The following is a 12501-nucleotide window of genomic DNA, read 5'->3' on the forward strand; positions in this document are numbered from 1 at the left end:
TAAAACCCCCAAAAATCAAACCTGTATTTGTGCTTTTTCAAAAAATATTGTTACAGGCTGTGAACTTCGCAAACCATGGCAAAACAGATGAGCATTGACAAAGCCAAAAGGCTGGTAGCCAAAGCCAGACTTGTTGGCTTTGCCACTGCTTGTTCTAGACGTAGTGTACATATCTGGAACAGAGTTAAAAGCCGCTGTGAAAATCACCTGACCCATTTCCCACACTTGTGGGGTCTCTGTAGATTGTGTCACATGTTTGTAGAATTGTGGGGCAGACCTTACATTTGAGCTGCTTTGGCGCCTACTATATATTGTTTACATAATTGCTTGATTGGTTATTGGGTAACCTCTGCCACTCTTTCTGTCTTGAGTTGGTGCTCCATTTGGCCTCTTAAAGTACATACAGTCTGAAGCAGCAACATGGTTGGAATTGTTGACAAAATTATTCTCTGCTTCATTACCATGTACACGAATGTTCAATATAGCCGTGTTTGTTACCCTGTTTAAAATGTGTTTAAAATGTTTTCTTTTTTTTTTAAGTGAGCAAATTTATTCTGAATTTCCCTCAAATGCTTTGTTCTTTGTCTGAATTCATGTAGTGTTGTGCAGTGTACCTTTAGTAGTTATCTGTGACTAAAAGTCAGTCTCGGCAATGTGTGTGTCCAAAACACCCACTTGGTGACATGTTTTAGTTTCATTTTCCTTCATTTGATGTTTGTATTCTTTTCCTAGGGCATGGCAGAGGGGTTCCTGACGCTGGGCCATGCAGGTTCCAAAGTGCCCAGTACTGGGTCCAAGGCCTTGGATCTGGTAAGAGCTTTTTTATTTTAACACTCAATTCGTTCCATTTTATGTACATGCCATGATCTCCTGAAATGTGAATGACAAATCCATTTGTTTACCTGTTAAGGATGCATTGTCTAAGGGCAGCTTCACAGATTTACAGACTCGACCTAGTTTTTAATCACGTCTTTCATTATACTTAAATAAGTGTTGGGATGAAAGTCCTCTGCATGGCATGGAAAAGCTAGGCAGCCCTTCCCCTGTCCATTTTCTTACCAGCCCATCACTTCTATTAGATTGCAAACCCACAGGCCCACTGGAGGTTCTCCAGTTTTTTATAGTCTTGCTGCGGACAGCTTTTGCTGTCTCTTGCAGGCAGCACTAAATTCTTTACTTTTTCTTTCATTGGGTGGCCCTCGTGCTTACTTTAATATTGTAGTTTTAAATTGGCTGCTTTCTTCCCTACTGTTTGTCCTAGCCCTTGACCATAGCTCACCCACCATGTTTTTTGTTTCGTTGCCTTATGTATCTTTCTGCTGCTAATGTTGATAAACTTTTTTTTTACTCTCTTATCACCCCTCTTGTCATTGGGTAGCCACTATTGACTTTGCTGTAGGCTTTTAAATTCATGGGTATTGGTACAGACAATAGTGGCGGCCAGAACATTTTTACTATACTTGCAAGCTGGTTGCCGCATTGTGTTGACACAACGTATTGAGTTGTTACATCGCATGATACGCAGCAGCCGTCTAGAATATATATAAAACATTTTTTTCTTTAATTTCAAAACTGCAGCACATGCAGCATCGGACAATCCACTTGCTATCTTGGAAGTTTTTAAAAGTACTTTCTGTACACCTAAAATAGCCTATCTGGTTTTGTCAAAGCTAGTCTTGCCTCCTGCTTAGCGTTGACAAAGCGAGGCAGTGCTTTTTTTCTTTTTTTTGCCCACTCTTTTACTTTGCGATAGTGACTACTGCCCTCTAGCCTGTTGACTGAGACTGAACGTGGTGTCGGCATAGTCTCTGGTCAAGGGCATAGGCCTTTTTATTTTTACCTCTCTGGGGTGTACAGGTATCCATGAACTGTGGTCCTTTGCCTTCATGATGTTTCGGACATGTGGGGAAGCTCCCTGCTCATGTGTGGTGTGTTCTTGAGTATGCCTTAATAACGGAGTGCTGGAGTCCATTGAAACACTGTTTTGCACAAAATGGTTTTTAGGTCGAGCCGGGGCAGCGCATGCGCTGCTTTGCGAGACAGGCTGTATTAGAGTATGGACTTGAAGCCCCGCCCACTCTCCGCCTATATTTGTCATTGGCTTGCGTCATTGTCCTTCGTAAATGCTGGCTTCTGATTCGTTAATAGGCTAGTTAGTCCCTCCTTAGTACCACCTTGTCTTCATTTGTAACCTCCAATGAGACCTGGCCCTTTTACTCCGGTTGTTACACGGTATGTCTTGTTTAGTCTGTAAGTACTATTTTCTTTAATGGCTTTCTCCTACTGCAGGCACGCCATGCTTTCCTGTAACATTCTGCTGGCCATGCACGCTTTCACTTTCCAAGCAGCCAGGGACTATGGCGGCCGCTTCTTTGAAATGAAATATGGGTCTTGTATTTACAAGAGTTTGAGATATTCGCATTGTAAATGGCAATGTCTTTTATTTATGCATTAATTATCAAAACAGATAAATAAAAGGCATTGCCATTTACAATGCCAAAGCTTAAACTCTCGCTAATGCGGGAACTATTGCACTGCAAATGCTTGTGTATTTAATAGTATTCGCGTTAGGCTCACTCTGCAGCAGACAGCCGTCAGGCTTGTTTTCAAGAGTCACTTAACAGAATCCTTCTGTCCGAGTATACTGCTCTATCACTGACAGGTCACCGTGAGGGCCTCTTTCAGCACAAACTGGATGTGGCCTCATGGCCACAGCTGCCAACTCTGAAGCTGGGGAACCAGGTTCGAGTCCTGGTGTCTGCTCCACATCCTGTGATTCCAGGCAAAATACTTAATCTACCTGTGCCTGTAGACATGAATCTGAACTTCTGTAACGTAACCTAGTGCTTGTATAAAGCACTCTAATGCTGGTTAAGCGCTATATAACAAAACGTGGCAGCAGCGACGTTAAGGGATGTAGGGTGAGCTTACGCAAATGCATTCCCTAAAGCACAAATATTACTTTAGCGACCCTCAAAGGCTGCTAGCAGTCATTGGACACTAACAGGTCGCTAAGCCAGGACATTTTACAAATTGTAGCTGACACTTCTCTCACAGTGCCCCTACCATATGTTTTAAGTTTATTTTATCCATAGCTTCTTTCAAAGCCTTTAGAAGCTAAAAACACCTTGACACAGAGAAATAAAAGCATTTATTAATTCATAAAATATATAAAAATGTAAACATCGCGGAAAGGATTCTGTGTGATATTAAAGAGTTAGGGCTTGCTTTCTGCCTGCTTGGCGTAGATATGTTTTGTGTTAATCGGACAGCAGGGCCTAAAAACATACCTGTTAAAGAGCTCGTCTCCCTGACAGGCATAAGTCGCATTTTCAATTTGGTTGTTTTGACATCTTCCTAAAGTTCCTTGCACATGTAAGCCAACAGTGCGTAGTTTTAAAAAAAACAAGCAGCATTTGCATTGTAATAGGTCTCGCATTACTGAAAGTTTGAGCAATTGCCATTGCATTATTGTTTGCAACTCCAGTAGCTTAAACTTTCAGTAATGCGAGACCTATTGCATTGCAAATGCTTGTTGACTGGTTGGACTTTGGAACAAGCATGTATGCCTCTTCTGTCCCACTCACCACTTCCAGGCACAATTCTTTTATGGAGCACCTTTGCCAGAGCGAAGCTTACATCTCTCCTTTTCATATTTCTGATAGATGATTTCTTAGTCGTGAGCCATCTCACATCTACTTGAACCAGACTGAACTGGTCCAATGAGGGACAGCCATGATGCATGCCAGAAGTATGCATTTTGTGGATTTTAAAGATCTTCCAGACATCCAAAAAGTGGAAATGTCCTGATTGTCTGGCTTGGCCCTCAGAAAAGGGGTAGTGGATGGCCTCCTCGGACTGTATTTCAATGTTTCAACTCATTACCAAGGAGGACTTGTATACTCGTGCATGGTAGAGACCCACATAAGGGGCAAGAGTGGAAGTGCTGCTAGGCTGCCATTCTCCTTCCAGATGGGGATCAAGTTTTTGATGTTTGTTGAGTCTCCTTACTGCTGGACCTGTAGAGGGAAAGAAATGACCAGTCTGCTTGAGAAGCTGAATTTCTCCTACAGGAAAAGTAACCTGATCTGCCAGCTCACTGGAAGGGAGGATATGGGGGACATTTTGACACTGAGCTGGCCCAGGACACACGGGAACCATCAACAAACACCCTCTGGGTGCTGATGCTCTTTCATAGCCTTTACAACCAAGAGGGCGAGCCGGTGTTGTGACCCTCTCCATACACTTAGCACGCCTATACATAAATCTCTGATCTTGGAAGTGTTGACTGCTTAACCACGATCCCTGACATAGACCTCATGTCCTTGTCTGGGGAACGTTGTCCTGATTCTATAACTATTCCATCCTTCTTCCAAGCTTAAGCATTCCCAAAAAAATGACTGACTGAAGCACTGAAAGTACAAGTGGCCCTTGATTAATGGTGCTCTTTGTGACTGTCTCCTCCATCGTGGCACATCTTGATTGACAGGAGGTTTTTTAGAGAGAGACCAAGTAACCTGCTCACACTAGGTACATTTGAGGTTTAATAGAACCCTAGCCAGCCCTTGACTTACTCCTCCCAATGAAGATCAATGATTAGCTGCCTGGTTGATGCAATCCTCCTGTTACTACCCCACCACTGCCACCCACTGTGAATTTTACCAATAATTCTGTGGGTTGCCTAGGGTGCTTTCTTTTTTTTTCTTTTTATTATCTTTTTATTGAATTTTATAACAGAAAACAACAGTCTGCATTTCACATGGAAAATATACACGAAATCGAGCAATACAGCATTTCAATTGTGATTCATAGTCAATTACAATAATACAGCACTTGGATGTGGAAAGTCATTAAGGGGATATAGACTCATCCTCAATGCTACATATATCTCCCCTGCATGTGTTCCATTTGGCCCACACGCGGGACCACACTTGGAGGCAGCCTCTCGCCAAGTAGACTGTGTTTTCCCTGAACATGCACCAATCAAGATTTGCCTTCCACGTGGCAAGAGAAGGGGGTGAGCCCCCCCCCCCCCCCCTCCCCAATAGCTGGGCAATGTCTCTCTTGTCTACAGCGGCTCCCAGAGTGACCCACAGTCTCTCTGCCCCCGTCAAGTCAGTGGGTTCCCACACATTTAGAAAACACCTCTTAACCTCTGGGCGAATATCTTTGTGAAGGACTTCCCTCATGACTACATGTATCCCTCTCCAGTATCTTTGTATCTGCTCACACTCCCAGAGAATATGCATGAGGTTGGCGACGTGTCCACACTGTCGTCTGCAGTCTGCACACTCTCCCCGTCCCATTCGGACCAACTGAGGCCCGGTGATGTAGGTTCTGTGGAGAATTTTCAGTTGCACCAGGCAAAGACGGGCAGAGATTGCCACCTCTCTAGGGGTGGCCACTGCCTCTCTCCACTCCTCAACATCAAGCAGCAAGGCGTCCCTCTCCCACGACTCCTGCAATGCAACTAGCAGATTAGGTGTGTTATTAACTAGCTTTTTGTAGGTTAGAGAGATGGCTTTCCGCAGGAGCAGCCCATCCATCAATCTGTCCTCCAGCGGGGATGACTCTGGGAGGGAGAAGCCCCTCTTTAAGGTCGTGGTTAGGGCATGCCGGACCTGCAGGAAATGGATGTATTCAGTACCCGCGAGCTTGTACTGTTGAAACTGGACAAAGTTAAGCACATCACCCTTAACCCAGAGATTACCGATTCGGGAGATACCAATAAGGTCCCATTTATCAAAACCCTTGGAGGAGTGTAAACTACCCAGTCGCTCTGAATCCCACCAGTGGGGTAGCTAGCGTCCGCTTACGGTCCCAGCCTAAACTCCTGTTTACAGAATGCCAGACCTGGACCGAGTGCATGGTGGGGCCGGTTAAGTGGAGCGTCTTGGGATGAGCATAGAGGGCTCCGGTGTATGCTCCGCCCGGTAGCAGCCACCTGTACATGGCATAGCCCGGATCTTCGGGAGCGCGGTATGTGCCCTGGTTGATGGCAGCAAGGTGGTAGGGTGCATTCTTGAGATTATTTTGAAAAGTTCTGTGCAATATCAGCCTTTGATTTGTAGGCGTCCAACAAATCTGCCAATGTTATAATATTTGTCAGACCCCTTTCAGGAGGCCACGGGGCAGGCGGGGTCCTGGGCCACAACTGTGGTGCGAAGAGGCTTTTTGTCACTTCTGCCACAGGCCTGTTTTACTATGACTCTACAAACTGTGGCATGCACATCACTTTCAGCACTTGACTCTACCTCCTAGTGATGGCAAGCACTCACAAGCTTCTCTGGGAGGTTAGTGTGGGGGTACTCAAGCTCCGGGATCACTACTACCCCCCACAGCAGCACAATAAGATCAATGTTCAGCCCATTGTTTCTCTTTTAGAAAAGACACATACTTTATTACACACTCAACCTCGAATTCCACCGCACATTCAGTAAAACACGAATCCCAAATTCACAGGTGCAAGTCTGTGCCTTTCGACTCCTCTGCAGACTGAGCAAGTGAACCCCTCCACCCGTTCCTTTGGGTTTTCCTCCTCAAGGCTCAGAGGTTGAGCTAATTTCTATAAGTGCAACTCTTGCTCCACCCTGTTTTTGGCCACTCATCTAGTTCATAGGAACAGTGCCGGGCTTAGTTCGGCCCTCCCACTGCAGCGGAATCTCGCTGGTAGCAGGAAGCTCACGGGTTGCGCACAGCAGTCTTCAAAAGAGCTGCACAACATCTGTCTGTGTGTGGCAGCATGCGTCAAGGCTTTTGTTGGTGGCGTCTTTTGTCTTATGAGTAGCTGGCTGTAGATCACAGCTCACTCAGACGTTCCAGTGGTTACTTGACTCATGGTGTGGCTCGTTCCGACACTCAGTAAGTACTTGGTGTTTCTTGAGTGCAACTGCTACACTCTCACAGATGACGATTCTTTGGCGTGGCGCAATGCAACGCCTCACGAGGCACCCGAGGGGCACCTCTCTATTCATTGGGTATGATGACTAGTCATAACCAAGCAACATACTTGAAAAATGTCGCCGGCACACTTGCCACCAGCAGGCGCTTAACCCAGCTTTGGTCGGACATGCTAGTCAGGCCTACCACGGACACTCCGCTCCAGATGCCTTGGTAGCTACAGCATGGATAACCAACGAAGATCGCTCTACCCAGTGGGGCAGTACTGTGATTCCTTTGACCCCCCCCTTGATTAGCACGTCTGTTGGATGGATCTTACTCAAGAGTCAATTATGGCAGTCCCATAAACAATCAGCAGCTGCTGCAAGTTTGGTGCTTCCTTCCCTTGCTCATAGGCAGGATGTCTTGGCATCCAGGGCAGTCCAATAAGTCCTCCTTCAGATTGGACTCCAGGCAATGTTCCCTCACCTTTTGGGAGTTGTCTGTCAGTGCTACACCCCCACATCGGTAGAAGAGACCACAGCTGCAAAACCGGTGCGTCTATGGCTTCCATCTTTGTTTTTTTTGTAAATATTTTTATTGATTTTTTAAAACATAAAGCAACATACATTGGCAGAAAGTTCAGCATATTCCAACCCATCGAGAGTGTAGCTAGGCTTTCATGACAGTCTGGAAAAAACAAGAGCTCCCCTTCTGCATCGTATGACAGTGTACATCTTGTTCTGCAGACGTGCGATAGATCGTCTAATCATTATCACTTAACTCAGCGTCTGAAATATCACGAGGGGGCTCACATACATTTCCCCTGTAGGCATTCCACCCACCCCACACCCGAGTCCATTTTTTGGGGCAACCCCTATGAATATATACAGTTTTTTCGATCACCATTGTGGAGTCCATATCCTGGGACCATTGAGCGAGGGTCGGCGCTTGCCTAGATCCCCAACCCTGGGCTATATTGCGTTTCGCCAACATGAGTCCCAGTGTTGCCCAGAGTCGTGTCACTCTATTGAGATTAGTCTGCTCCCAAACGTTGAGGAGACACCTCCGGGGCTCCGGGAGCGTCGGAACCTTGGTTACCTGGGAGAGTGTGCGCATTATTCCCTTCCAGTACAGAGTTATGGCTGGGCATTCCCAGAGGGTGTGCAAAAGGGTTCCTTCCATACCACAGTGCCTGAGACATAGTGGGGAGTCCGCTCGGTGAAGTTTAAATAGGAGTGTACGGGTGTAGTATGTGCGGTTCAGGATTTTAAGTTGGATCAGCCGCAGTTTGGATGATCTGCCCACTTCCCTATGGGAGGAAAGCGCCGCCTGCCAGTCTGCTTCGGCAAAGTCTCCCAGCTCAGACTCCCATCTGCACTTAAGGGCTGCAAACGGTTCTGGCCGGTTGTTTATCATTTTTTGGTATGTCAGGGAGGTCGCCCTTTGTGTCAGGTGTTCCGTGAGGAGCCGGTCTTCCAATGGGACGACTCCGGAAGCCGGGTCCCGGGCTGGACCGCCGCCTGGAGTGCGTGACGAATTTGCATGTACCTAAAACGTTCGGTGTCGTCCAGGTCGAAATCTGCTTGCAGTTGGGCAAACGTAACCAGTTCTCCCTTTTTCCAAAGGTCACCGCCCCTGGAGATGCCAATTAGGTCCTATTGATGGAACCCCTTGGTAGTGCGCAACACCCCCAACTGTTTTGCCTCCCATAACGGTGTGGCCTGGGTTATTTTCCCGGCCCAGCCCAGAGCCCGCTGCGCCACAAACCATATCTGGAGGGTGTGCGCCGTGGGACCCGAGGGGCAGCGGCCCCTCCTGTAGTTGTATAGCGCTCCCATGACCCCCCCCGGCCCCCAGCAGCTGCCGGTCCATACGATACGCCGGGTCCTCCCCATGTACATGCAGCCACTGATTTATCACCGTAAGTTGCGATGCCCAATAGTACAGTCTTATGTCTGGGAGGGCTATACCTCCGTTGTACCACCCCCTGGTGAGCTTATGGAGTGCTATCCGCGGCGTCTTGTCTTCCCACAATAGGCTGGTGACCTCCGCGTTGATGGCGGCGAAATACGTCGGCGGCACCGGGAAGGGTGTATTTTGAAGTAGGTACAAAAATCTAGGGAGAGCCTTCATTTTGAAGAGTGCGGCTCTCCCGAGCAGAGTCAAGGGTAAGGAACGCCAGTGCTTGACGTCGCTACGAAACCTATGCAGGGGCTTTGTTAGGTTTTCAGCCACAAATCTGTCCCTATCAGTGGTCACATAGATTCCTAAGTATCTGAACCCGTCCTCCACCACCCGGATCTCGCATCCCCTCGGGAGCCGAGGCGGCGATCCTCGGAGCATATATATAATCGATTTTTCCCAGTTTATCTCATAGCCGGACACCCTTCCGTACGACGCACAGATGTCCAAGAGACAGGCGATCGATTGCGCCGGTGAGGCCAGGTAGAGCAGGATGTCGTCAGCATAAAGGGAGATGCGGTCCTCCCATCCCATGGTCCACCTGAGCCCCCGGATCACCGGGTCCTGCCGCAACCAGGCCGCCAGCGGCTCCAGAGCCAGCGCAAAAAGGAGTGGGGAAAGAGGGCAGCCCTGTCGCGTCCCCCGCCCCAACGGGTAGGGGTCTGAGATATGTCCGTTGACCACCACCTGTGCCAGTGGCTCGGTATACAAAAGCTGAATCCATGCGCACATCTTGGGCCGAGTCCTACGTGGCGAAGAACGGCAAAGAGGAATGGCCACTCCACCCGGTCGAACGCCATCCGTGCGTCTAGTGAGAGGATGGCCGCGTCTTCCTCTATCGAGGAGCGGCGCGCAAGAATCCCGTGGAGCCGCCGTATATTCAGGGCGGTATTTCGATGAGGCATAAACCCGGATTGGTCCGGGTGTATCAGGGTTGAAAGGTAGGGCTGCAGCCTTGTCGCCAGCACCTTTGCCAGGATTTTCGCCTCAGCATTTAGCAACGAGATTGGGCGATAGGAAGCGCATTCATGCGCAGGTTTGTGAGGCTTCGGGATCGCCACTATGGTAGACCTTCTCTGGTCTAGGGGCAGGGTCCCCGCCGATAGGCTGTCTTTGTACATGGCCAATAGGTGCGGGACTACGTGGGTAGCGTTCTTATAGAACTCCACCGGGATTCCATTTGGCCCCATCGCCTTCCCAGCACGGAGAGCAAGTATTGCTAGTGTGAGCTCTTCCGCCGTCAGGTCCACCTCTCGGGCATCTACCCCCGACGGTGCCAGCCTTGGCATCGCGACGTCCCGGAGGAAGGCCTCGTTGTCTGCCACAGTGGACGAGGCCTCCGGTGTATAGACCCGTTTGTAGTGAGCCGCTAGCGTCTCCACAATTTGCCGTGGTTCCGACGTGAGGTCTCTCGAGTCTAGTCTGATCCGCGCCACCCAATGCGCCGCCCGCTCCCCCTTCTCAAGCCAGGCCAGCAGTTTGCCTGCCTTGTCCCCCAGCTCATAAATCGTATGCCGTGCTGCCGTCTGTTTGGCTCGTGCGGCCTCCCAAAGATAGGACTTGTATTCCTGCTGTGCCATGCGGAGTCCATGCGTGGTGTCCTCATCTGTATGCGCTGCATGGTTGGCCTCTGCCTCTTTCACCCCTTGTTCAAGCCTGAGCACCTCCAGCCGTTGGGTTCTTTTATGGTCCGTAACCATGGAGATTGCTTGTCCACGAAGAACTGTTTTGTACGCCTCCCACAGCGTCGTCGGGCCTACCCCGGAGTCCTTGTTTTCCGCGAAATACTGTTTGGTTGTCGTCTGAAGGGCTTTACAAATTTTAGGGATTTTGAGGTAACCTAGGTGAATTGGGAATACCCTGCGCTTATGTGGGGTAAAGACGGTAAATGTGATTAGCACCGGAGAGTGGTCCGAGATGCCCCTGGGTAAGTGGGTCACGTTCGTCATTCCCCTCAACCCTGTAGGTGATGTAAAAATATAGTCTATGCGGGAAAGGGTGTTGTGAGCCCCTGAGTGAAATGTGTATTGCCTATCCTCTGGACAGTGCGCCCTCCAGGTGTCTACGAGGCCGAGTGCCTCCGTGAATTCACGTAGTTTGGGGGTGGTGCTACCGTGGTCTCTAAATGATGACCTGTCCAGTAGTGGGTCCATAGTTGCATTGAAGTCCCCGCCCATGATGAGCTCTCCTTGTGGTAACGTCAGCAGGAATTCACCCAATGCCCGGAGCGTATCTTGGTGGAGTGCCGGTGGGATATATACTGTCACAAAATTATACACTTTCCCTTCCCACTGGCAGGTCAGCGCCATAATCAGAGGGAAGCGCTTGTTTACCAATATGCCCACCCCTCGGGACCCAGACGTGAACTCAGAATGTATTGCCATCTTGAATCCCCATCTATCCAGTGCTTTCGTGGTTGTGCCTACTAGATGTGTTTATGGCTTCCATCTTTATACTAATTTTCAAGCAGAGAATGTGAATTCCAGGTAGGTTTCCTTGGAACCTGTTTTGAGTCCGTTCCCCTTTCATATGTCGTGGCCTTTGTCTGCAATGGTGCTCTGCCCAGCAGGACAGTCCAGATGGACTGCACTTCACAGAAGCACAGAGCAGTGAACAGACTGCACCCAGCTACAATGACCCCTTTCCTCACAAAGATCTGGAAGAGAGTAGAGAATCTGAGCTCCTTCAAAAACCTCCTCTGCCTAGTAGCAGAAACTGCAGGCCCTCCCCCTGAATCCCGGTCCATGCACATATACAGCACACATGAGGTCTGCCTTCAGGATTCATTGCGAGCAGTAGAACATCGGCTAGATTGGCCTATGACAGCGCTTTTATGTTTCACAGGTATAAAGGCCTGTTCGTATAATTCACCAACCGTGGTAATCTGCCACCACTGTTCTCCATGCATGAAACCCGCAGCTGGAGTGGTAGTCCTTTGTCACTGTGATAGTACACTTGGTCTGCTCCTCCAGGTCAAAGACCAGGCCATCACTCACACACAGGATTAGTGTGTAGCATAGCCAGAACCCAGGATCACAGATGTATACAACTGGGGCATGCAGGGGAGAGGACATGGCCATTCATCATGCATTCTTGTTCCAAAATATTACATCTTATTGTCTGGCAGCATCGTTTCCTGTTGACATTATTTAGTGTTAGAATGGTTCAGAAAAGTCCCAGGTCGACACAGAAGACCCAATAGGCAGTCCTTGGTCTTAAGACTCAGCCGAGAGAAAAATAAAAAATAAACTTAGCCACAGGAGATAGAAACGCATTTGGGGTAACCACTCTGACCCAGCAGGTGTTAGGCACTTCCGGTTGTCTTTGGTAATCTGTTAAATTGTTGAATATTTTACTTTAAGAAGTCATTTTCTTTTGCCAGGCAACAAATTGCTTGGATTTTTAATTTAATAAGTTGATTCTGAAGGATTGAAAATGTTATAATGTACACTGCTATCCAGGTTGGGATGTCCTGGTGTGACACTTGACTTGCTAAACTATTATCAGACAGTCTTTCTGGTGTCTCCTAAATAGCCAGTGCGATGCCATAGTACGGAGAGAGAGGAGCAGCTTAGTCCATAGCTTGGAATTAAGAAATTGAAAGAACCTTGCGTTGCTCGTTGCTTTCCTTATGCAGAGGTAGACGCTGAGCAAATT

General features: G+C 48.4%; 1 protein-coding gene across 9 annotated transcripts in view; it reads left to right on the forward strand.

Moving 5' to 3' along the window:
- SETD5 (SET domain containing 5) overlaps positions 1-12501 on the forward strand; it is a 351936-nt gene that overhangs the window by 75587 nt on the left and 263848 nt on the right. For all 9 annotated transcript variants that reach the window (XM_085624253.1, XM_085624258.1, XM_085624255.1 and 6 more), the window contains one exon: positions 733-810. The gene's annotated coding sequence lies outside the window, so the exon portion shown is untranslated. The remainder of the gene's footprint in view (positions 1-732; positions 811-12501) is intronic.

This window comes from Triturus cristatus, chromosome 9 (assembly GCF_964204655.1).
Source record: "Triturus cristatus chromosome 9, aTriCri1.1, whole genome shotgun sequence".
In the NCBI taxonomy this organism is placed as follows: domain Eukaryota; kingdom Metazoa; phylum Chordata; class Amphibia; order Caudata; family Salamandridae; genus Triturus; species Triturus cristatus.